Below are 25,788 nucleotides of genomic sequence, written 5' to 3' on the forward strand. Positions count from 1 at the left end.
TGCCGTAAAATGCGGAAACTCGTGGTTCCATCAAGGGCGGGACATGGAAACCCAAAGTTTCCCAGGCTTGGGCGCCAGGGCGCAACATGGAAAACCCCGAGTCTCCGCAGGCTTGGGTGCCACTGGCTTCGGTCATGGCACGACATGGAAACCCAAAGTTTCCCCAGGCCTGGGCTCCGTGGTGTGACTTGGAAACCCCTAGTTTCTGCAGGCTTTGGCGCCGCCAGTTTCGGTCCTGGCGCGACTCGGAAACTCCAAGTTTCCCCAGGCTTGGGCGTCGAGGTGTGACTCGGAAACCCCAAGTTTCCCTAGGCTTGGGTGCCGCTGGTTTCAGTCGGGGCACGACATGGAAACTGCAAGTTTCCCCTGGCTTGGGTGCCTGGGCGCGACATGGAAACCCCAAGTTTCCCCAGGCTTGGGGGTGACTTGTAAACCCCAAAAAAATTTGCGCCAGGTGGAAACCCGAAATTTTAGGCGTGACATGGAAACCCAAATTTTTTTCTACGCCGGGCGAAACCCCCAAATTTTAGGCGCCGGTTGGAAAACCAAAATTTTTGGTGTGACATGGAAGCCTTGAATTTTAGGCACCCGGTGGAAACCCCAAATTTTAGGCGCCGGGTGGAAACCCCAAATTTTGGGCGCAGTGGCACGGCATGGAAACCCCAAATTTTGAGTGCTAGGCGCGACATGGAAACCCAAGTTTTCTTGGGCTTCGGCACCTTTTCCATCGCGGTGTGGAAACCCCAAATTTCTCACCCCCAAGCAATGAAAAATTGTCGTCTGGAGGAAGAGGCAGAGGCGCAAGAGGGTTGCTCGGATTTTGTTTGTGACAAGAGCGAAGATCTGAATCGAGGCGACCAAGGGATGAATCTTAGTGGATCGTGGCAGTAAGGCCACTCTGCCACTTAAAATACCCCGTCGCATATTTAAGTCATCTGCAAAGGATTCTTCTCAATGACCGTTTGGAATTGAACTTCAAAGCTGCCCTGACCGAGATGCTTCGCGGTCGCAGTTTTCAAATGACACGGGCCCCTGGGGGCGACAAAGCGACACCCCTACTGCGGGTCGAGATACACTCGAAGAGTGACATGCACTGCTTCTAGCATTGATTTGACTTAGAGGCATTCAGTCATAATCCGACACACGGTAGCTTCGCGCCACTGGCTTTTCAACCAAGCGCGATGACCAATTGTGTGAATCAATGGTTCCTCTCATACTAAGTTGAATTACTATTGCAGTGCAGTTCATCAGTAAGGTAAAACTAACCTGTCTCATGACGGTCTAAACCCAACTCACGTTCCCTATTGGTGGGTGAACAATACAACACTTGGTGAATTCTGCTTCACAATGATAGGAAGAGCCGACATCGAAGGATCAAAAATCAATGTCGCTATGAATGCTTGGCTGCCACAAGCCAGTTATCCCTGTGGTAACTTTTCTGATACCTCTAGCTTCAAATTCTGAAAATCTAAAGGATCGATAGGCCACACTTTCACGGTTTGTATTCTGAAAATTAAAATCAAATGAGCTTTTACCGTTTTGTTCCACACGAGATTTATGTTCTCGTTGAGCTCATATTAGGACACCTGCGTTATCTTTTAATAGATGTGCCACCACAGCCAAACTCTCCACCTAACAATGTCTTCCGCCTAGATCGACCCGCCGAAACATGCCTTAAGGCCAAAAACAGGGGCAGTGCCCCATCTCCGCCCCACGAAATAAGTAAAATAACGTTAAAAGTAGTCGTATTTCACTTGCGCCGAAAACGACTCCCACTTATTCTACACCTCTCAAGTCACCTCACAAATTCGAACTAGAGTCAAGCTCAACAGGGTCTTCTTTCCCTGCTAATTCTGCCAAGCCCATTCCCTTGGCCGTGGTTTCGCTAGATAGTAGATAGGTACAGTGGGAATCTCGTTAATCCATTCATTCGCGTCACTAATTAGATGATGAGGCATTTGGATACCTTAAGAGAGTCATAGTTACTCCTGTCGTTTACCCGCGCTTGGTTGAATTTATTCACTTTGACATTCAGAGCACTGGGTAGAAATCACATTGCGTTAGCATCCACAAGGACCATCACAATGCTTTGTTTTAATTAAACAGTCGGATTCCCCTTTTCCATACCAGTTTTGAGTCGATTGTTCGACGCCTAGGGAAAAACCCCCGGCAGGGGGCATTCTACACCCGTAGCCCAATCGGAAAACGACTGCCCACGCTTGCCATGAGAGCAGCTCGGGTAGACTGCCAACAACCCATGAGTTGAAGGCGCAGACCCCTAGTCCCAGCCCTCAGAGCCAATCCTTTTCCCAAAGTTACGGATCCGTTTTTCTGACTTCCCTTACCTACATTGTTCTATTGACCAGAGGTTGTTCACCTTGGAGACCTGATGTAGTTATGAGTACGACCGGGCATGAACAATACTCGGTCCTCAAGATTTTCAAGGGCCGCCAAGGGCGCACCAGACACCGCAAGACGTGTAGTGCTCTTCCAGCTGCTGGACCCTATCTTTGAGTGAACTGATTCCATGGTGGGCAAGCTGTTAAAAAGAAAAGATAACTCTTCTCGGGGCCCCCGACGACGTCTCCGGATTTCTTAACATTGCCACCCACCGCCATGTCCCGGTTCGAGAATATTAACCTGATTCCCTTTTGATGCTTGTGCAGAGTGCACCCTTGATACAAGGCTTCCCCATCTCTTAGGATCGACTAACCCATGGCCAAGTGTTGTTCACATGGAACCTTTCCCCACTTCAGTCTTCAAAGTTCTCATTTGAATATTTGCTACTACCACCAAGATCTGCACCGGGGGCCGATCCACCCAAGCTCACGCCCAAGGTTTCTCAATGACCCCCAAGTCCTCCTACTCATTGGAGCTATGAAATTTCTCCGATGGTCAAGTATAGGTTGCGTGCTTCAACGCCATCCATTTTCGGGGCTAGTTGATTCAGCAGGTGAGTTGTTACACACTCCTTAGCAGATTTCGACTTCCATGACCACCATCCTACTGTCTTAATCAACCAACACCCTTTGTGGGATCTAGGTTAGTGCGTAATTCAACACCGTAACTCGACTTTCGGTTCATCCTCTATCGCTAGTTTTTCTTACCAAAAATGGCCCAGTTGGAGCTCTCGATTCCATGGCGTGACTCAATGGAGCAGCTGCACCCTCTTACCTATTTAAGTGTTTGAGAATAGGTCGAGCGCGTTACACCCCCGATGCCTCTAATCATTTGCTTTACCCGATAAAACTCACGCTTGAGCTCCAGATATCCTGAGGTAAACTTTGGAGGAAACCAACGACTAGATGGTTCGATTAGTCTTTCGCCCCTATACCCAAGTCAGACGAATGATTTGCACGTCAGTATCACTACAACCCTCCACCAGAGTCTCCTCTGGCTTCGCCTTACTCAGGCATAGTTCACCATTTTTTGGGTCCCACCAGGTGTGCTCGCACTCGAACCCTTCGCATAAGCTCAAGGTTGGTCAACGATGCACCCCCCTAGAGAGGGGATCTCACCCGTCAGATTCCTTGCACGTCGTAGGTTTTCAAACCCGTCAACTCACACACATGTTAGACTCCTTGGTCCATGTTTCAAGACGGGTCGAATGGAAAGCCCGCCAACCAACACCATGAGTGCACAGGTGTACACGGCCCGTCACAAGGGCGCATGCTTCATTCCTCCACCACCGCAGCAGAAAACCGAAGGGCAGTAATCCACCCGCGCTTGTGACAATGCAGCAGCCCGTGTTGGTTTGCACCTCAAGTCGAGTGGTAGACCAGCCTGATTCGTTCAACATCCAATCGAGACGCATCGACAGCCTCCATCCACTTCCCTCCCGACAATTTCAAGCACTCTTTAACTCTCTTTTCAAAGTCCTTTTCATCTTTCCCTCACGATACTTGTTCGCTATTGGTCTCTCGCCCGTATTTAGCTTTGGACAGAATTTACCACCCAATTAGGGCTGCATTCCCAAACAACTCGACTCGCCGACAACGCCTCGTGATGCGGCAGGGTCCTGGGCCGCTAGGCTCTTCCTGGTTCACTCGCTGCTACTAGGGGAATCCTTGTAAGTTTCATTTCCTCCACTTAATTATATTCTTAAACTCAGCGGGTGTTCTCGCCTGAGCTGAGGTCGCAAAGTTGGAGATAATCTGCCCTACCCCATGGGAGGACAAGAGAGAGCAAAGCAAGTTCATGTGATGCCACACAAAGCCTGCATCAGCTAACGCTAACTACCCATCTAAGATCACCGCTCGCTGAAGCACGCCAGGAAACATTTCTTGAGGTATCTCAGCCGACCGCACCACATGGGGCATGGACGACTAGCTCCGCTGCTCCCTAACATAGTGCAGGGAGTGTGTTTGAATGGGATGCAACGCCTAGACAGATGTGCCCTCGACCGAGGCCTCAGGAGAAAATTGCATTCAAAAACTCGACGATTCACGGGATTCTGAAATTCACAATAACTATCGCATTTCGCTACGTTCTTCATCATAACAAGAGCTGAGATATCCGTTGCCGAGAGTCGTTTCCACATATTACCGAAAAATTGGCCACAAAACTGAATAGGGGCACCCCCCACAACAAATGTAAGGCCAAGGGGCAAAAGGAGGAAAAATGCATGAGAGAAAGAGAAACAAAGGTGTCTAACCCCCTCACAGGGGGAGGCTCGAATAGAGGACAATCTCCCCCAGCCCCACGCCCTCGCAAAAAGGGGGGAAATGCGTGAAACAACGATCAAGAAGGACTAGGGTGGCCACCCCGGGAGCTTGCACTGCTTTTAGCCCTTCCCCAACATGAGCCCACAACAATTCCCCCTTTTCTCCATAAAACTATGGACCGAAAGGAATAAAAGGGTAGAAAAAAAGCACAAGCCTCCCAAGGCTCGTGCCTTTGACAAAAGGGGGGAATTGAAGGGGATGATGATCGAGAAGGACTAGGGTGGCCACCCTGGGAGCTCGCACTGCATTTCGTCCTTCCAGAACACCAATCCACAACAATCCCACATTTTCTCCATAATTCTAGGGGCCATGAGGAAGAAGGGAAGAAAACAACAAGAGAGAAAGGGATATATCAACCGTGGCTACCGGCTCAGAAGGGGAGGCTTCAAATAGAGAACATGCTTCCCCAACCCCGTGCCTTCGGAAAAAGGGGGGAACTGCACGGGACAACGATCGAGAAGGACTAGGGTGGCCACCCTAGGAACTCACACTGCTTTTCATCCTTCCAGAACACCAATCCACAACAATCCCACCTTTTCTCCATAAAGCTAGGGATGAATGGAAGAAGGGAAGAAAACAACATGAAAGAAAGAGATATATCCAATGCATCTACTGGCTCACACGGGGAGTCTCAAACAGAGAACAAGCTTCCCCACCCTCGTGCCTTCACAAAATGGGGTGGAACTACAGGGGACGACAATCGAGAAGGACTAGGGTGGCTACCCTCAGAACTGTCATTGCTTTTCGTCCTACCTGAACACCAATCCACAACAATCCCACCTTTTCTCCGTAAAGCTAAGGGGCCAAAAGCAAGAAGGGAAGAAAACAACAGGAAAACAAGAGATATCAAACGTGGTATCGGCTCACAAGGGGAGGCTCAAATAGAGAACAAGCTTCCCAAACCCCGCGCCTTCGGAAAAAGGGGGGAACTGTAGGGAACGATGATCAAGAAGGACTAGGGTGGCCACCCTGAGAACTTGCACTACTTTTCGTCCTTCCCAAACACCAATACACAACAATCCCACCTCTCCTCCGTAAAGCTGGGGCTGAAAAGAAGAAGGGAAGAAAACAACACCAAAGAAACAAAGATCCCAAGAAAAGAGAGAAGCACAACAACACGTTGAGTAGATGTCCGCTAACCAAAAAGAAATCAAACAAGGCACCCAATCGAAAAGGCATCCCACCTCTTCACACCCTCCCACATGCATTCAGCACAACACCCTTTCTAGCTTTACAACATAGCAAACAACCAAGCAAATAAATCACAACCTAAAATTGACCAGTAGAAAAGATAAGGGCCATGATGAGACCAATGTCTGGAGCACATCACTGAGAGGCAAACAACCCCCCAACCCAGTGGCACAAGGCTTCAAACGACAAATAGACTGCTGCTAGTAACAGAAACCCACCTTGCTATTACACCCCTCCGTGTACAAAACACCCAACAACCTTTCCAGCGAGAAAGTCAACGGGGGTCAAGAATCAGACTCCAAAGAGGAGTTGTCACGGGCTGACACTCAATGCTAGAGAAAGCCGCGGGCCATAAATACATAGATGGTGCAAGGCCACTAGAGAGAGGGACGTTCGCAAAGCGCACACCACGAAACAAAGAAATGACACGAGTCCCACAAAAAACCCACAATCCAAAGGGAGGAACAAAGACACAACCCGCTACTTCTTTTTCCCTTAGAAGGGGAGTGGCTCACGAGAGGACGAGGAATTCCCACGACGGTAAAGGCACGAGATAATATTGCCACCCTCATGCCCGTCGGCGAGGGAAATTTCGATCTCGATGGAGCTCAAACCGAGGGATGGGTTTTTCATTACCTGGAGACCCAACCCTTCCGTGAGGGCATGTCGAGTAATGGTCGGGAGGGACTAGGGTGGCCAGCCCAATGGGTTGAACCGCTCTTCATCCATCCCATACTGACCGCACCCCGACAATCTTCCCTCAGGGAAGGTTTGAGCTACTAGGAAAATGTGCAACAACTCCCTCGACCCAACCACCAGTGAAAATGCTCACCCAAGCAACACATCAACTGTCGCTGCCTTTTAGAGAGAACCAACTATGGAAGCTCGCACCCTTGGCCCATGCCTTCCAACGAACAAAAGACCGAGCACCACCACTACGAATGAGTCAGAATTTATCCATCGTATTTACCAAGCACCTCAACTTTGCAGCAACCATGCCCAGCCAAACAGATCATCAGAAGGGCTCCCAAGAAACAAGCTTCCAAACCCCCTGCAGAAACACATTGGGGGGAAGAAAAACAAAGTATGGGTGGGACAAGCACAAGCATGGCTTGCAAGCACACATGGAAAAACAAGCGTTACCTTGAGACAAGCAACCAACAATGTTCCTGCCAAACACCAAACCCACTCACCTAAAGACACACCACAAAGTCCCATATTGCAATCGAAACCCAACCAGCCCGAACCAGAAAAGAAAACCCCTACTATCAATGATCCTACCGCAGGTTCACATATGGTAACCTTGTTACGAATTCTTCTTCCTCTAAATGATAAGGTTCAATGAACTTCTCACGACGTCGACGCTGGTGAACCACCATAGTCGACGCAATCCGGACACTTCACCAGATCATTCAATCAGTAGGAGCGATGGGCAGTGTGTACAAAGGGTAGGGACTTAGTCAACACGAGTTGATGACACGCGCTTACTAGGAATTCCTCGTTGAAGACCAATAATTGCAATGGTCTATCCCCATCACGATGCAATTTGAGAAGATTTCCTGATCCTCTCGAACAAGGAATAAAAACTCGTTGGTTGCATCAGTGTAGCGCACGTGTGGCCCAGAACATCTAAGGGCATCACAAACCTATTATTGCCTCAAACTTCCATGGCCTAAACGGCCATAGTCCCTCTAAGAAGCTGGCCGCGAAGTGGAACCTCCGCGTAGCTAGTTAGCAGGCTGAGGTCTCGTTCATTATCGGAATTAACCAGACAAATCGCTCCACCAACTAAGAACGGCCATGCACCACCACCCATAGAATCAAGAAAGAGCTCTCAATCTGTCAATCCTTACTATGTCTGCACCTGGTAAGCTTCCCTGTGTTGAGTCAAATTAAGCCACAGGCTCCACTCCTGATGGTGCCCTTCCATCAATTCCTTTAAGTTTCAGCCTTGTGACCATACTCCCCCCGGAACCCAAACACTCTGGTTTCTAAGAAGGTGTTGTCGGAGTCCTTAGAGCAACATCCGCCGATCCCTGGTCGGCATCATTTATGGCTGAGACTAGGACGGTATATGATCATCTTCGAGCCCCCAACTTTCGTTCTTGATTAATGAAAACATCCTTAGAAAATTCTTTCGCAGTGGTTTGTCTTTCATAAATCTAAGAATTTCACCTCTGACAATGAAATACGAATGCCCTTGATAGTCCCTATTAATCATTACTCCGGTCCTGAAGGCCAACACAATAGGACCAAACTCCTATCACGTTATTCCATGCTAATGTATTCAGAGCATAAGCTTGCTTTGAGCACTCTAATTTTTTCAAAGTAATAGTGCCGGAACCGTGACCCAGCCAATTAAGGCAAGGAGCACACTACCGATAAAAGGGACAGAAGGGCAGGTGCACACCGGGTAGGCAGACTGACCTTTACGACCCAAGATCCAACTACGAGCTTTTTAACTACAACAACTTAAATATACGCTATTGGAACTGGAATTATCGCAGCTGCATGCACCAAAATTTCCCTCCAATGGATCCTCGTTAAGTGATTTAGATTGTACTCATTCAAATTACCAGACTCGATGAGCCCAGTATTGTTATTTATTGTCACTACCTCCCCATGTCAGGATTGGGTAATTTTCACGCCTACTGCCTTCCTTGGATGTGGTAGCCTTTTCTCAGGCTCCCTCTCCGGAATCGAACCCTAATTCTCTGTCACCCGTCACCACCATGGTAGGCCTCTATCCTACTATCAAAAGTTGATAGGGTAGAAATTTGAATGAAGCATCGCCAGCACAAGGGTTGTGCGATGCGTCGAGTTATCATGATTCACCAGAGAAGTGGGAAAGCCCGCGCCGGCCTTTTATCTAAAAAATGCATCCCTTCCAAAGAGTCGAGATATGGTGCACATATTAGCTCTAGAATTACTATGGTTATCTGAGTAGTATGGTACCATCAAAAAAACTATAACTGATTTAATGAGCCATCCACAGTTTCACAGTCTGAATTAGTTCATACTTAGACATGCATGGCTTAATCTTTGAGACAAGCATATGACTACTGGCAGGATCAACTACGTAGCACCCTCCCACTTCAAAGGGAATTCTGGGTGCTCTCTTACCAAGAGCCAACCTGAACACCCATCAAGCCAAAGAGATGTCAAAATATCATGTAAAACTTTTATGCTATGCACCTCTTGCATCACAAGAAGGAAGCACACGCAACATGCTAAGGACATGGCGAACAAATGGGCAGACCTACCAAGCCACAACGCACCAAGGCCACTCCAGAGTTTGCATCCATAGCCCAACCAACAAGAAAACGAGCGATCACTCAACCACTCCCTTAGAAATGCCTCCAAAGGCCTCCATGCCCTGCACCGAGGCCACCTAGGAGTCCACCCGGATAGCAGCAGCGGTGGATCTAGATCACCTGATCGCCTACGGTAGCCTTGATGCAAAGGAAACAAATGGAGGATGACCAACCATGCAACCTCTATATTATAAAGGATCCACAACCCTCCCCGCCCTGCACCAAGGCCACCTAGGAATCCACCCGAACAACAACAACAATGTACCTCGATCTCCCGACCGCCTACGGTAGCCTCGATGTGAAGGAAAAGGAAGGAAAATTAAAAGAGGACGATCAACCACATAAATCCTATCATAGAGAGGCAATACAAACCTCCCCGCACCCACACCAATGCCACCTAGGAGTCCACCCGAACAACAGCAACAGTGGAAATTGATCGGATGATCGCTTGTGGCAGCCTCGACACAAAGGCAATGGAAGGAAATAATACAAGACAAACTGAGCCTACACCCTCCCTTAGAAATGCCCCCCAACCCACCCCTCCCCGCATAGGGTTCACCTAGGAGTCCACCCGGATATCAACAATGATGGACCTCAATCACATGATCGCCTACAGTAGCCTCAATGTAGAGGAAATGGAAGGAAATAAAACAAGAACAACCGAGCCCACAACCTCTCTTAGAAATTCCCCCCGACCCTCCACGCCATGCAACGAGGCCACTTAGGAGTCCACTTGGACAGCAGCAATGGTGGACCTCGATCACTTGACTGCCTGCGGCAACCACGATACGAAGGCAAAGGGGAAGGAAATAAATGCAAATCAAGAGGCTCACTACACAATACAAGAACAAATATCCAAACAGGAGGATGGATCGGGCAGCTCCGCACCCCATGCACCCTATGTACAGGCAACCTAGGAGATTTCCCACAGCTTTACCGACTGGACGATGAATAATTTTCCCCTACGGACACCTCCATGCAAAGGAGGGAGGTCGAAGCATTCCACCTCGAAATCCTTCTTCCATATAACCCCCACCATCGATGTAGCAAGCCTCCTCCCCGTTGGACCATGAGCGCAAACACAATTGAAACAACAAGTGCCCACCAACCCTCCCCTCCCCGCAGAGAGGCCACCTAAGAGTCCACCCGGACAGCAGCAATGATGGACCTCGATCGCATGATCGCCTGCGGTAGCCTCAATGAAAAGGAAATGGGAGGAAACAAAACAAGAAGACCAACTGAGCCCACAACCTCTCTTAGAAATGTGCCCCCCGACCCTCCACGCCACGCACTAAGGCCACCTAGGAGTCCACCCGGACAGCAGCAATGGTGGACCTCGATCACTTGACTGCCTGTGGCAACCACGATGCGAAGGAAAAGGAAGGAAATAAATGCAAATCAAGAGGCTCGCTACACAATACAAGAACATATCCAAACAGGAGGAGGGATCAGGCAGCTCCGCACCCCATGCACCCTACGTACAGGCAACCTAGGAGATTTCCCACAGCTTTACCGACTAGACGATGAATAATTTTCCCCTACAGCCACCTCCATGCAAAGGAGGGAGGTCGAAGTGTTCCACCTCGAAATCCTTCTTCCAGATAGCCCCCACCATCGATGTAGCAAGCCTCCTCCCCATTGGACCACGAGCGCATACACAATTGAAACAACAAGTGCCCCCCAACCCTCCCCTCCCCGCATAGAGGCCACCTAGGAGTCCACCCGGACAGCAGCAACGATGGACCTCGATCACATGATCACCTGCGGCAGCCTCAATGCAAAGGAAATGGAAGGAAACAAAACAACAAGACCAACCAAGCCCACGACCTCTCTTAGAAATGTACCCCCGACCCTCCACGCCACGCACTGAGACCACCTAGGAGTCCACCCGGACAGCAGAAATGGTGGACGTTGATCAATTGACCGCTTGCCGTAACCACGATGCGAAGGCAAAGGAAGGAAATAAATGCAAATCAAGAGGCTCGCTACACAATACAAGAACATATCCAAACAGGAGGAGGGATCGGGTAGCTCCGCACCCCCCGCACCCTACGTACAGGCAACCTAGGAGATTTCCCACAGCTTTACCGACTGGACGATGAATATTTTTCCCCTACGGCCACCTCCACGCAAAGGAGGGAGGTTGAAGTGTTCCACCTCGAAATCCTTCTTCTAGATAGCCCCCACCATCAACATAGCAAGCCTCCTCCCCATTGGACCAGGAGCGCATACACAATTGAAACAACAAATGCCCATAAACGTTGTGACTTAACATTTCCAACTGCAAAATCCTGCCACGCATGCAAGATGCAAGGGAAAAGCCGACCCCTTGATCAAACATATGGGCCAACACATCTATCAAAACCTCAAAGCCAAGGCAACCATGAACAATGTGCACTTTGAAACGAACGCCAACCCTTGACTTTACAATAAGGAGAACATCACCTCACATCGCCCAACAGAAAAAGAAAGCAAGAGGGAGGGGTAGGTGGTTTACAACCAAAACCCTTCCATGTTCCTCTTAAATGTATGCATCTCAATCGACAATGGCAACACGGAAAGAGTAAAAGCACAAGACACCGGCACCATAAATAGCCAAAAAATGAAGAGGCTAGCCATCACAAGGAGCCACACCACAACAACCCATACAACTCCCAAACTTGGAGCAGAAGGGGAATTGTTCACATATGCCTCCCGGGACAAGCATGGCCAACATTACCGCTCATGCGCTACCGAGTGTGTATGGAGAGACGATGAAAATTGGCCTCCCTACAAACGAACCAAGGCCATTCTTGAGGCAAACCCAAAAAACCAACTCAATTACCAACCCACCTTTCACACGAAAAGCAAAACCATCCGCACCAAATAGGGAGGATGTGAACAATATAATGAGGATCCAATTCCAATGGAGCCACAAATGGCTACTCAGTCCAATCAAAATTCTCTATTCGCAACAACTGAGGGGCATGATAGCGACATAGGCACGACAGAGTTTTGGGGCTTCCATCTGGGACCGCAACAACGAAGGCTCAAAGGAGTGTCCAGAAAACTTTCAACGTTATTATCGTTGGGATGGGAAAGAGGGATGGGGATGAGCATGGCCCACATTACCACTCATGTGCTACCGAGTGGGGATGGAGAGAAGATGAAAATCGGCCGCCCTACAAATGACCCAAGGCCATCGTTCAGGTAAACCCAACAAAGCAACTTGATTACCAACCCACCTTTCACATGGAAAGAAAACCTGTCACCGGTATCTTTTGGAGGGGCATTAGGGGGACCAAGACGAGCCAAGGAGCCACACCAAAACAACCCATACAGCTCCAATAACTTAGAGAGCAGAAGGGAAATTGTTCACATATGCCTCCCGGGACGAGCATGGCCAACATTACCGCTCATGCGCTACCAAGTGGAGATGGAGAGATGATAAAAATCGGACACCCTACAAATGACCCAAGGCCATCATTCAAGAAAACGTGAAAACAAAACTCGATTACCAACCCACCTTTCACACGGAAAGAAAACCTATCGCTCGTATCATCTAGAGGGGCGCAAGGGGACCAAGACGAGCTAGGGAGCCAAACCATAACAGCCCCTACAGCTCCAAGAACTTAGAGAGCAATTTTCCACGTATGCCTCTCAGGACGAGCAAGGGCAACATTACTGCTCATGCGCTAACGAGTGGGGATGGAGAGAAGATGAAAATCGTCCACCCTACAAACGAACCAAGGCCATCATTCAGGCAAACGTGAAAACACAACTCGATTACCAACCCACCTTTCACACGGAAAGAAAACCTATCGCTGGTATCATCTGGAGGGGCACAAGGGGGACCAAGACGAGCCAGCAAGCCACACCACAATAGCCCATACAACTCCAAGGACTTGGAGAGCGGAAGGGGAATTGTTCACATATGCCTCCCAGGACGAGCATGGCCAACATCACCACTCATGCGCTACTGAGTGGGGATGGAAAGAAGATGAAAATTAGCCGCCCTACAAACGACCCAAGGCCATCATTTAGGCAAACACGAAAACACAAGTCGATTACCAACCCACCTTTCAAACGGAAAGAAAACCTGTCACTGGTATCATCTGGAGGGGCACAAGGGGACCAGGATGAGCAAGGGAGCCACACCACAAGAGCCCATACAGCTCCAAGAACTTGGAGAATAGAAGGGGAATTGTTCACATATGCCTCCCAGGATAAGCATGGCCAACATTACCGCTCATGTGCTACCGAGTGGGGATGGAGAGAAGATGAAAATAGGAAGCCCTACAAACAACCCAAGGCCATTGTTCAGGAAAACACGAAAACACAACTCGATTACCAACCCACCTTTCACATGGAAAGAAAACCTGTCACTGGTATCATATGGAGGGGCACGAGGGGACCAGGACGAGCCAGGGAGCCACACCACAATAGCCCATACAGCTCCGAGAACTTGGAGAGCAGAATGGGAATTGTTCACATATGCCTCCGAGGATGAGCATGGCCAACATTACCGCTCATGCGCTACCGAGTGGGGATGGAGAGAAGATGAAAATCGGACGCCATACAAATGACCCAAGGCCATCGTTCAGGCAAACCCAAAAACACAACTCAATTACTAATCCACCTTTCACATGGAAAGAAAACCTGTCACCGGTATCATATGGAGGGGCACGAGGGGACCAGGACGAGCCAGGGAGCCACACCACAATAGCCCATATAGCTCCGAGAAATTGGAGAGCGGAATGGGAATTGTTCACATATGCCTCCGAGGATGAGCATGGCCAACATTACCACTCATGTGCTACCGACTGGGGATGGAGAGAAGATGAAAATCGGCCGCCCTACAAACAACCCATGGCCATCGTTCAGGCAAACCCAAAAACACAACTCGATTACCAACCCACCTTTCACACGGAAAGAAAACCTGTCGCTGGTATCATCTGGAGGGGCACGAGGGGGACCAAGATGAGCCAGGGAGCCACACCACAATAGCCCATACAGCTCCAAGAACTTGGAGAGTAGAAGGGGAATTGTTCACATATGCCTCCCAAGACGAGCGTGGCAAACATTACTGCTCATGTGCTACCAAGTGGGGATGGAGAGAAGATGAAAATTGGCCACCCTACAAATGACCCAAGGCCATCGTTCAGGCAAACGCGAAAACACAACTCGATTACCAACCCACCTTTCGCACGGAAAGAAAACCTGTCGCTGGTATCATCTGCAGGGGCACGAGAGGACCAAGACCAGCCAGGGAGCCACACCAGAACAACCCATACAGAAATCCAAGAACTTAGGGATCTGAAGGGGAATTGTTCACATATGCCTCTCGGGATGAGCATGGCCAACATTACCGCTCACGCGCTACCGAGTGGGGATGGAGAGAAGATGAAAATTGGCCACCCTACAAATGACCCAAGGCCATCCTTCAGGCAAACCCAAAAACACCACTCAATTACCAACTCACCTTTCACGTGAAAAGGAAACCTGTCACTTGTATCATTTGGATGGGCACGAGGCACCCGGGGGGGAGGGGGGGGGGGGGGGCGACCAAGGTGAGCCAGGGAGCCACACCACACCCACCCGTACGAGTTTACACAGACACCCTCGACCGAACGAGTTTGCACGGATGCCCTCGCCTGACCCGCACGAACGAGTTGAGGCGGACCCCCTGAAATGACCCGCCTGTACGTGTTTACATGGGAGCGGACACGACCGTAACCAAAGGACAAGGGAGATTCGAGCAAATGTGATGCAAAAACGTGCACAAAGCCAACTTCGGGTCACAACATAGCAATTTTGATACAGGCTCGTTCCCCAGGGTGCACCCTTGCCCGACCCGCCCAAATGAGTTGATGCAAATGCCCTCAAACGACCCACCCGTGCGAGTTTACATGGGCACCCACACGAATGTAACAAAGGGACAAGGGAGAGCTGGACAAACAAGCTGCACGGACATGCACAAAGACAACCTCGGGTCACAACTTAGCATTTTTAATACGATCTCGTTCACTCGGGCGCGCCCTCGTCCGACCCGCCCGAATGAGATGACACAGACGCTCTCAAATGACCCGCCCAAACGAATTTTCATGTGTGCCCACACGATCGAAACGAAGTGACAAGGGAGACCCGGGGAAAAAAGCAGCACGAACGTGCTCAAAGCTAACCTCGGGTCACAACTTAGCATTTTTGATACGGGCTAGTTCGCTCAGGCGCGCCCTCGCCTGAATGAGTTCACACGGATGCCCTCAAATGACCTGACCGAACGATTTTGCATGGGCGCCCGCACGACTGAAACGAAGCGACAAGCAAGAGCCGGGCAAACGAGCTGAATGAATGTGCACAAAGCCAACCTCAGGTCACAACTTAGAATTTTTTGATACGGGCTCGTTCGCCCGGGCGCGCCCTCGCCCGAATGAGTTCACACGGACTCCCTCAAACAATCGGCCTAAAGGAATTTGCATGGGCGCCCGCACGACCGAAACGAAGTGACAAGGGAGAGCCAGGCAAACGAGCAGCATGAACATGCGCAAAGTCAACCTTGGGTCACAACTTAGCATTTTTGATATGGGCTTGTTCGTGCGGGCACGCCCTTGCCCGAACTACCCACCTGAACGAGTGCACATCGACGCCCTCAAACGACCCACCCGAACGAATTTGCATCGCCGCCTGCACGACCGAAACGAAGCGACAAGGGAGAGCGGAGAAAACAAGTTTCATGAACATGCACAAACCCAACCTCGCGTCACAGCTTAGCATTTTTTGATATGGGCTCGTTTGCCGGGCGTACCCTCGCCGGAACGAGTTCACACGGATGCCCTCAAATGACCCGCGCCGAACGAATTTGCATTGGTGCCCGCACGACCGAAATGAAGCGACAAGGGAGAGCCGGGAAAACGAGCTGCACAAACATGCACAAAGCCAACCTCTGGTCACAACTTAGCATTTTTGATTTGGGCTCATTCACCTGGGTGCGCCCTTGCCCGAATGACCCGCCCGAATGAGTTCACATGAACGCCCTCAAAGGACCCGCCCGAACAAATTTGCATTGGTGCCCGCATGACCGAAACGAAGCGACAAGGGAGAGCCAGGAAAATGAGCTGCATGAACGTGCACAAATCCAACCTTGGGTCACAACTTAGCATTTTTGATATGGGCTCGTTCGAACAGGTGCACCCTCGCCCGACCAAGTTGACATGGACGCCCTCAAACGACCTGCCTGAATGAATTTGCATGGGCACCTGCACGACCGAAACAAAGTGACAAGGGAGAGCCGGGAAAACGAGCTGCACGAATGTGTACAAAGGCAACATCATGTCACAACTTAGCATTTTCGATACAGGCTCATTCACCTGGGCATGCCCTCGCCCAAACGACCCGCCCGAACGAGTTCACACGAACGCCCTCAAACGACCCGCCTGAACGATTTTGCATGGGCGCCCACACGACCGAAACAAAACGACAAGGGAGAGTCCGGAAAACGAGCTGAATGAATGTGCATAAAGCCAACCTCGGGTCACAACTTAGCATTTTTTCATACGGGCTCATTCGCCCAGGTGTGCCCTCGCCCGAACGAGTTCACGTGGATGCCCTCAAACGACCGGCCCAAACGATTTTGCATGGGTACCCGCACGATCGAAACAAAGTGACAAGGGAGAGCCAGGCAAATGAGTTGCACGAACATGCACAAAGCCAACCTCGGGTGACAACTTAGCATTTTTGATACGGGCTCGTTCGCTCGGGCACGCCCTCACCTGAATGACCCGCCCGAATGAGTTGACACGGATTCCCTCAAACGACCCGCCTGAATGATTTTGCATGGGCACCCGAACAACCGAAACAAAGCGACAAGGGAGAGCCGGGCAAACGAGCTGCACGAACGTGCACAAATCCAACCTCGGGTCACAACTTAGCATTTTTGATACGGGCTCATCAGCCCAGGTGTGCCCTCACCCAAACGACCCCCCCCCCGATCGAGTTCATATGGACGCCCTCAAACGACCCACCTAAACGAATTTGCATGGGCACCCGCATGACCGAAATGAAGTGACAAGGGAGAGCCGGGCAAAAGAGCTGCACGAACGTGCACAAAGCCAAACTCGAGTCACAACTTAGCATTTTTTGATACAGGCTCGTTCGCCCAGGCGTGCCCTCACCCGAACGACCCGCCCGAACGAGTTTACATGGACGCCCTCAAACGACCTGCCCGAACGATTTTGCATGGGTGCCCGAACAACCAAAACAAAGTGACAAGGGAGAGCCGGGAAAACGAGCTGCACGAACGTGCACAAAGCCAACCTTGGGTCACAACTTATCATTTTTTTATACGGGCTCGTTCGCCCGAGCACACCCTCGCCCAAACGACCCACCCGAATGAGTTAACACGGACACCCTCAAACAACCAGCCCGAACGATTTTGCATGGGTGCCCGAATGACTGAAACGAAGCGACAAGGGAGAGCCGGGAAAATGAGCTGCACGAACATGCACAAAGCCAACCTCGAGTCACAACTTATCATTTTTTGATACGGGCTCGTTCTCCTGGGTGTGCCCTCGCCTGAACAACCCACCCGAACGCGTTAACATGGACGCCCTCAAATGATCCACCCGAACAATTTTGCATGGGTGTTGAACAATGGAAACGAAGCGACAAGAGAGAGCCAGGAAAACAAGCTGCACGAACGTGCACAAAGCCAACCTCGGGTCACAACTTTGCATTTTTTATATGGGCTCATTCGCCTGGGCGTGTCGTCACCGAAACAGCCCACCCGAACGATTTTGCATGGGCGCCCGAACCACCGAAACAAAGCGATAAGGGAGAGCCGGGAAAACGAGCTGCATTAACATTCACAAAGCTAACCTCAGGTCAAAACTTAGCATTTTTGATACGGGCTCATTCGCCCGGGCGCGCCCTCACCCGAACAACCCTCCTGAATGAGTTGACACGGACGCCCTCAAACGACCTGCCCAAAGTAATTTGCATGGGCACCCGCACGACCAAAACCAAGCGACAAAGGAGAGCCGGGCAAATGAGCTGCACAAATGTGCACAAAGACAACCTCGGGTCACAACTTAGCATTTTTTCATACGGGCTCGTTTGCCTAGGTGTACCCTCACCCGAACGACCCACCCAAATGAGTTCACGCAAATGCCGTCAGATGACCTACCTAAACGATTTTTCATGGGTGCCTGAACGACCGAAACGAAGCGACAAGGGAGAGCCAGGAAAACGAGCTGCATGAACGTGCACAAAGCCAACCTCGAGTCACAACTTACCATTTTTTGATACAGGCTCTTTCACCTGGGTGTGCCCTCACTCGAACGACCCGCCCGAACGAGTTAACACAGACACCCTCAAATGACCCGCCTGAACGATTTTGCATGGGCGCCCAAACGACCGAAACGAAGCGACGAGGGAGAGTCGGGCAAACGAGCTGCACAACCATGCACAAAGCCAACCTTGGGTCACAACTTAGCATTTTTGATACAGAATCGTTCACTTGGGCACGCCCTCGCTCGAATTACCCGTCCGAATGAGTTCACACGGACACCCTCAAATGACCTGCCCGAACGATTTTGCATGGGTTCCCGCACGACCGAAACGAAGTGACAAGGGAGAGTCGGGAAAACGAGCTGCACGAACATGCACAAAGCCAACCTCGGGTCACAACTTAGCATTTTCTGATATAGGCTCATTCACTCGGGCACACCCTCGCCCGAACGACCTGCCCGAATGAGTTCACACGGACGCCCTCAAATGACCCACCCGAATTATTTTGCCACCACCGCCGCCTTTTCAAGAGAACCAACTATGGAAGCCCGCACCCTTGGCCCATGCCTTCCAATGAACAAAAGACCAAGCACCACCGCTATGAATGAGTTCAAATTTATGTATCGCATTTACCAAGTACCTCAACTCTGCAGCAACCATGTCTGGCCGAACAGATCGTCGGAATGGAACCCAAGAAACAAGCTTCCGAACCCCATGAAGAAACACATTGGGGGAAGAAAAACAAAGGATGGGTGGGAAAAGCACAAGCATGGGGGGAAGAAAAAAAAAGGATGGGTGGGACAAGCACAAGCATGGCTTACAAGCACACATGAAAAAACAAGTGTTACCTCGAGACAAGCAACCAACAATGTTCTCGCCAAACACCAAACCCGCTCCCCTAGAGACGCACCACAAAGTCCCACATTGCAATTGAAACCCAACCAGCCCGAACCAAAAAAGAAAACCCCTGCTATCAATGATCCTACCACTGGTTCACCTACGGTAACCTTGTTACGACTTATCCTTCCTCTAAATGATAAGGTTCAATGAACTTCTCATGACGTCGATGGCGGTGAACCACCATCGTCAACGCAATCCAAACACTTCACCAAATCATTCAATCGGTAGGAGCGACAGGTGGTGTGTACAAAGGGCAGGGACGTAGTCAACACGAGTTGATGACACGCGCTTACTAGGAATTTCTCGTTGAAGACCAATAATTGCAATGGTCTATCCCCATCATGATGCAATTTGAGAAGATTTCTCGATCCTCTTGAACCAGGAATAAAAACTCGTTGGCTACATCAATGTAGCACACGTGCGGCCCAGAACATCCAAGGGCATGAAATACCTGTTATTGCCTCAAACTTCCATGGCCTAAACGGCCATAGTCCCTCTAAGAATCTAGCCACAAAGGGGAACCTCCACGTAGCTAGTTAGCAGGCTAAGGTCTCATTCGTTATCAGAATTAACCAGACAAATCGCTCCACAAACTAAGAACAACCATGCACCACCACCCATAGAATCAAGAAAGAGCTCTCAATCTATCAATCCTTACTATGTCTGGACCTGGTAATTTTCCTCGTGTTGAGTCAAATTAAGCAACAAGCTCCACTCCTAGTGGTGCCCTTCCGTCAATTCCTTTGAGTTTCAGCCTTGCGACCATACTCCCCCCGGAACCCAAACACTTTGATTTCTCAGAATGTTCTGGCGGAGTCCTTAGAGCAACATCCACTGATCCCTGGTCGGCATCGTTTATGGTTGAGACTAGGATGGTATCTGATTGTCTTCGAGCCCCCAACTTTCATTCTTGATTAACGAAAACATCCTTGGAAAATGTTTTCGCAGTGGTCCATCTTTCATAAATCCAAGAATTTCACTTTTGACAATGAAATATGAATGCCCCCGAAAGTCCCTATTAATCATTACTCCGGTCCCGAAGGCCAACACAATAGGACCAGACTGTTATCAAACTATTCCGTGCTAATGTATTCAGAGTATAAGCTTGCTTTGAGCACTCTAATTTTTTCAAAGTAACAGCGCCGAAACCGTGACCCAGCCAATTAAGGCCAGGAGCACGCTGCCGACAACAGGGATGGAAGGGCAGGTGCACACCGAGTAGGCGGACCGACCTTTATGACCCAAGATCCAACTACGAGCTTTTTAACTGCAACAAATTAAATATATGATATTGGAGCTGGAATTACCGCGGCTGCTGGCACCAGACTTTCCCTCCAATGGATCCTCGTTAAGGGATTTAAATTGTACTCATTCCAATTACCAGACTCGATGAGCCCAGTATTTTTATTTATTGTCACTACCTCCCCATGTGAGGATTGGGTAATTTGTGCGCCTGCTGCCTTCCTTGGATGTGGTAGCCGTTTCTCAAGCTCCCTCTCCAGAATCAAACCCTAACCCTCCATCACCCATCACCACCATGGTAGGCCTCTATCCTACCATCGAAAGTTGATAGGGCAGAAATTTGAATGAATATTGCCAGCACAAGGGCTATGCGATCCGTCGAGTTATCATGATTCACCGGAGAAGCGAGCAAGCCCGCGCCGGCCTTTTATCTAAAAAATGCATCGCTTCCAAAGAGTCGGGACTTGGTGCACGTATTAGCTCTAGAATTACTACGGTTATCCGAGTAGTATGGTACCATCAAAAAAACTATAACTGATTTAATGAGCCATCCGCAGTTTCACAGTATGAATTAGTTCATACTTAGACATGCATGGCTTAATCTTTGAGAAAACCATATGACTACTTGCTGGATCAACTAGGTATCACACTCCCATTTCAAAGGGCATTCTGGGCGCTCTCTTACCGAGAGCCAACCTAAACACCCATCAAGCCAAAGAGATGTCAAAATATCATGTAAAACTTTTATGCCTTGCACCTCTTGCATCCCAAGAAGGAAGCAAACGCAACATGCCAAGGACATGGCGAACAAATGGGCAGACCTTCCAAGCCACAACACACCAAGGCCACTTTGGATTTTGCATCCACGGCCCAACCAACAAGAAAATTAGCGATCACTCACCCACTCCCTTAGAAATTCCTACAAAGGCCTCCACGCCCCGCACTGAGGCCACCTAGGAGTCCACCCGGATAGCAGTAGCGGTGGACCTCGATCACCCGATCTCCTGTAGCAGCCTCGATGCAAAGGAAATAAATGGAGGATGACCAACCACGCAACCTCTATATTATAAATGATCCACAACCCTCCCTGCCCCGCACCGAGGCCACCTAGGAATCCACCCGGATAGCAGCAACGATGGACCTCGATCTTCCGACCGCCTATGATAGCCTCGATGAGAACGAAAAGGAAGGAAAATAAAAATAGGATGACCAACTACACAAATCCTATCATAGAGAGGCCATACAAACCTCCTCGCACCTGCACCAATGCCACCTAGGAGTCCACCCGGACAACAGAAACAGTGGACCTCAATTGGATGATCGCCTGCGGCAGCCTCGAAACAAAGGTAAGGGAAGGAAATCATACAAGAAAAATTGAGCCCACAACCTCCCTTAGAAATGCCCCCCAACCCACCCCTCCCCACACAAGGGCCACCTAGGAGTCCACCTGGACAGCATCAACGATGGACCTCGATCACATGATCGTCTGTGGAAGCCTCAATGCAGAGGAAACAGAAGGAAATAAAACAAGACCAACCGAGCCCACAACCTCTCTTAGAGATGCCCACCGACCCTCCACGCCATGTACCGAGGCCACCTAGGATTCCACCCGAACATCAACAATGGTGGACCTCGATCACTTGACCGCCTGCGGCAACCACGATTCGGTGGCAAAGGGGAAGGAAATAAATGCAAATCAAGAGGCTTGCTACACAATACAAGAACACATATCCAAACATGAGGAGGGATCGGGCAGCTCCGCACCCCACGCACCCTACGTACAAGCAACCTAGGAGATTTCCCACAGCTTTACCGACCAGACGATGAATTATTTTCCCCTACGGCCACCTCCACGCAAAGTAGGAAGGTCGAAGTGTTCCACCTTGAAATCCTTCTTCCAGATAGCCCCCACCATCGATGTAGCAAGCCTCCTCCTCGTTGGACCACGAGCGCATACACAATTGAAACAACAAGTTCCCTCCAACCCTCCCCTCCCCGTAGAGAGGCCACCTAGGAGTCCACCTGGACAGTAGCAACGATGGATCTCAATCGCATGATCGCCTGTGATAGCCTCAATGCAAAGGAAACAGAAGGAAACAAAACAACAATACCAACTGAGCCCACAATCTCTCTTAGGAATGTGCTCCCCAACCCTCCATGCCACGCATCAAGGCCACCTAGGAGTCCACCCGGACAGTAGCAACGGTGGAACTCGATCACTTGACTACCTGCGGCAACCATGATGCGAAGGCAAAGGAAGGAAATAAATGCAAATAAAGAGGCTCTGTACACAATACAAGAACATATCCAAATAGGAGGAGAGATCGAGCAGCTCCCCACCCCACACATCCTACGTACAAGCAACCTAGGAGATTTCCCATAGCTTTACCGACTAGACGATGAATAATTTTCCCCTACGTCCACCTCCACGCAAAGGAGGGAGGTCCAAGTGTTCCACCTCGAAACCCTTCTTCTAGATAGCCCCCACCATCAATGTAGCAAGGCTCCTCTCTATTGGACCACGAGCGCATACACAATTGAAACAACAAGTGCCCCCCAACCCTCCCCTCCCTGTAGAGAGGCCACCTAGGAGTCCACCCAGATAGAACCAACGATGGACCTCGATTGCATGATCACCTACATCAACCTCAATGCAAAGGAAATGGAAGGAATCAAAACAACAAGACCAACCAAACCCACAACCTCTCTTAGAAATGTGCCCCCTGACCCTCCACGCCACACACCGAGGCCACCTAGGAGTCCACCCGGACAGCAGCAACGGTGGACCTCGATCACTTGACAATGTGCAGCAACCATGATGCAAAGGCAAAGGAAGGAAATAAATGCAAATAAAGAATCTCGGTACACAATACAAGAACATATCCAAATAGGAGGAGGGATAGGGAAGCTCCACACCGCCCGCACCCTACGTACAGGAAACCTAGGAGATTTCCCACATCTTTACCGACTGGACGATGAATAATTTTCCCCTACGACCACCTCCATGCAAAGGAGGGAGGTCGAAGAATTCCACCTCAAAATCCTTCTTCCAGATATCCCCCACCATCGAAATATCAAGCCTCCTCCCCATTGGACCAGGAGCGCATACACAATTGAAACAACAAATGCCCATAAACTTTGTGACTTAACATTTCCAACCGCAAAATCCTACCACGCACGCAAGATGCAAGGGAAAATCCAACCCCTCGATCAAACATATGGGCCAACACATCTATCAAAACCTCAAAGCCAACACAACCACGAACGATGTGCACTTTGAAAGGAATTCTAACCCTTGACTTTACAATAAGGAGAACAGCGCCTCACATCACCCGATGGAAAAAGCAAGCAAGAGGGAGGGATAGGTGGTTTACAACCAAAACCCTTCCACGTCCCTCTTAAATGTATGCATCTCAATGGACAATGCCAACACGGAAAGAGTACAAGCACAAGACACCGGCACCATAAACAACCGAACAATGAAGAGGCTAGCCATCACAAGGAGCCACACCACAACAACCCATACAAATCCCAAAACTTGGAGCAAAAGGGGAATCATTCACATATGCCTCCCGGGACAAGCATGGCCAACATTAATGCTCATGAGCTACCAAGTGGGTATGGAGAGAAGATGAAAATCGACCACCCTACAAATGACCCAAGGCCATTCTTGAGGCAAACCCGAAAAACCAACTCAATTACCAAACCACCTTTCACATGAAAAGAAAAACCCTCTACACCAAATAGGGAGGAGGTGAACAATATAACGAGGAGCCAATTTCAATGGAGCCACAAATGGCTACCCAGCCCAATCAAAATTCTCTATTCGCAACAACCGAGTGGCACGATAGCAACATAGGCACGACAGAGTTTTGGGGCTTCCAGCTGGGACTGCAACAACGAAGGTTCAAAGGAGCACCGAGAAAACTTTCAACATTCTTATCGTTGGGATGGGAAAGAGGGACGAGGATGAGCATGGCCCACATTACTGCTCATGTGCTACCGAGTGGGGATGGAGAGAAGATGAAAATCGGCCACCCTGCAAATGACCCAAGGCCATCGTTTGGGCAAACCCGATAAAGCAACTCGATTACCAACCCACCTTTCACACGGAAAGAAAACATGTCACCAGTATCTTCTCGAGGGGCACGAGGGGGACCAGGACGAGCCAAGGAGCCACACGAAAACAACCCATACAGCTCCAAGAACTTACAGAGTTGAAGGGGAATTGTTCACATATTCCTCTCGGGACGAGCATGGCCAACATTACTGTTCATGCACTCCTGAGTGGGGATGGAGAGATGATGAAAATCGGACTACCTACAAACGACCCAAGGCCATCGTTCAGGCAAACACGAAAACACAACTCGATTACCAACCCACCATCCACACAGAAAGAAAACTTGTCACTGGTATCATCTGGAGGGGCACAAGGGGACCAAGACAAGCCAGGGATCCAAACCACAATAGCCCCTACAACTCCAAGAACATAGAAAGAAATTGTCCACATATGCCTCACGGGATGAGCATGGGCAACATTACCGCTCATGCGCTACCGAGTGGGGATGGAGAGAAGATGAAAATTAGCCACCCTACAAATGACCCAAAGCCATCGTTCAAGCAAACGTGAAACAAAACTCGATTACCAACCCACCTTTCACATGGCAAGAAAACCTATCACTGGTATCATTTGGAGGGGCATGAGGGGGACCAGGAAAAGCCAGGGAGCCACACCACAACAACCCATAGAGCTCCAAAAACTTGGAGAGCGTAAGGGGAATTGTTCACATATGCCTCCCAAGACGAGCATGGCCAAATTTACCACTCATGCCCTACCAAGTGGGGATGGAGAGAAGATGAAAATCGGTTTCCCTACAAATGACCCAAGGCCATCGTTCAGGAAAACGTGAAAACACAACTCGATTACCAACCCACCTTTCACACGGAAAGAAAAATTGTCACTGGTATCATCTGGAGTGGTAAGAAGGGACCAGGACGAGCTAGGGAGCCACACCACAATAGCCCATATAACTCCAAGAACTTGGAGAGTGGAAGGGGAATTGTTCACATATGCCTCCCAGGATGAGCATGGCCAAAATTACCGCTCATGCGCTACCGTGTGGGGATGGAGAGAAGATGAAAATCGGCCGCCC

At 49.8% G+C, this 25,788-nt stretch overlaps 4 non-coding genes across 4 annotated transcripts; all 4 read right to left on the bottom strand.

Moving 5' to 3' along the window:
• Window positions 1-843: 843 nt before the first annotated feature.
• Window positions 844-4,138, bottom strand: LOC149195135 (25S ribosomal RNA). Its single transcript, XR_016255219.1, has one exon. It is a non-coding gene; the product is annotated as a 25S ribosomal RNA (ribosomal RNA).
• A 238-nt stretch (window positions 4,139-4,376) lies between these two features.
• Window positions 4,377-4,530, bottom strand: LOC149195136 (5.8S ribosomal RNA). Its single transcript, XR_016255330.1, has one exon. It is a non-coding gene; the product is annotated as a 5.8S ribosomal RNA (ribosomal RNA).
• A 2,654-nt stretch (window positions 4,531-7,184) lies between these two features.
• Window positions 7,185-8,997, bottom strand: LOC149195137 (18S ribosomal RNA). The gene has a single exon (XR_016255455.1). It is a non-coding gene; the product is annotated as an 18S ribosomal RNA (ribosomal RNA).
• Window positions 8,998-19,467: 10,470 nt separating this feature from the next.
• Window positions 19,468-21,279, bottom strand: LOC149195138 (18S ribosomal RNA). Its single transcript, XR_016255458.1, has one exon. It is a non-coding gene; the product is annotated as an 18S ribosomal RNA (ribosomal RNA).
• Between the last annotated feature and the right edge of the window lie 4,509 nt (window positions 21,280-25,788).

Source organism: Pinus tabuliformis, chromosome 2_2 (assembly GCF_031772625.1).
Source record: "Pinus tabuliformis cultivar Carrire ecotype Pingquan chromosome 2_2, CPIR1, whole genome shotgun sequence".
Taxonomy (NCBI): domain Eukaryota; kingdom Viridiplantae; phylum Streptophyta; class Pinopsida; order Pinales; family Pinaceae; genus Pinus; species Pinus tabuliformis.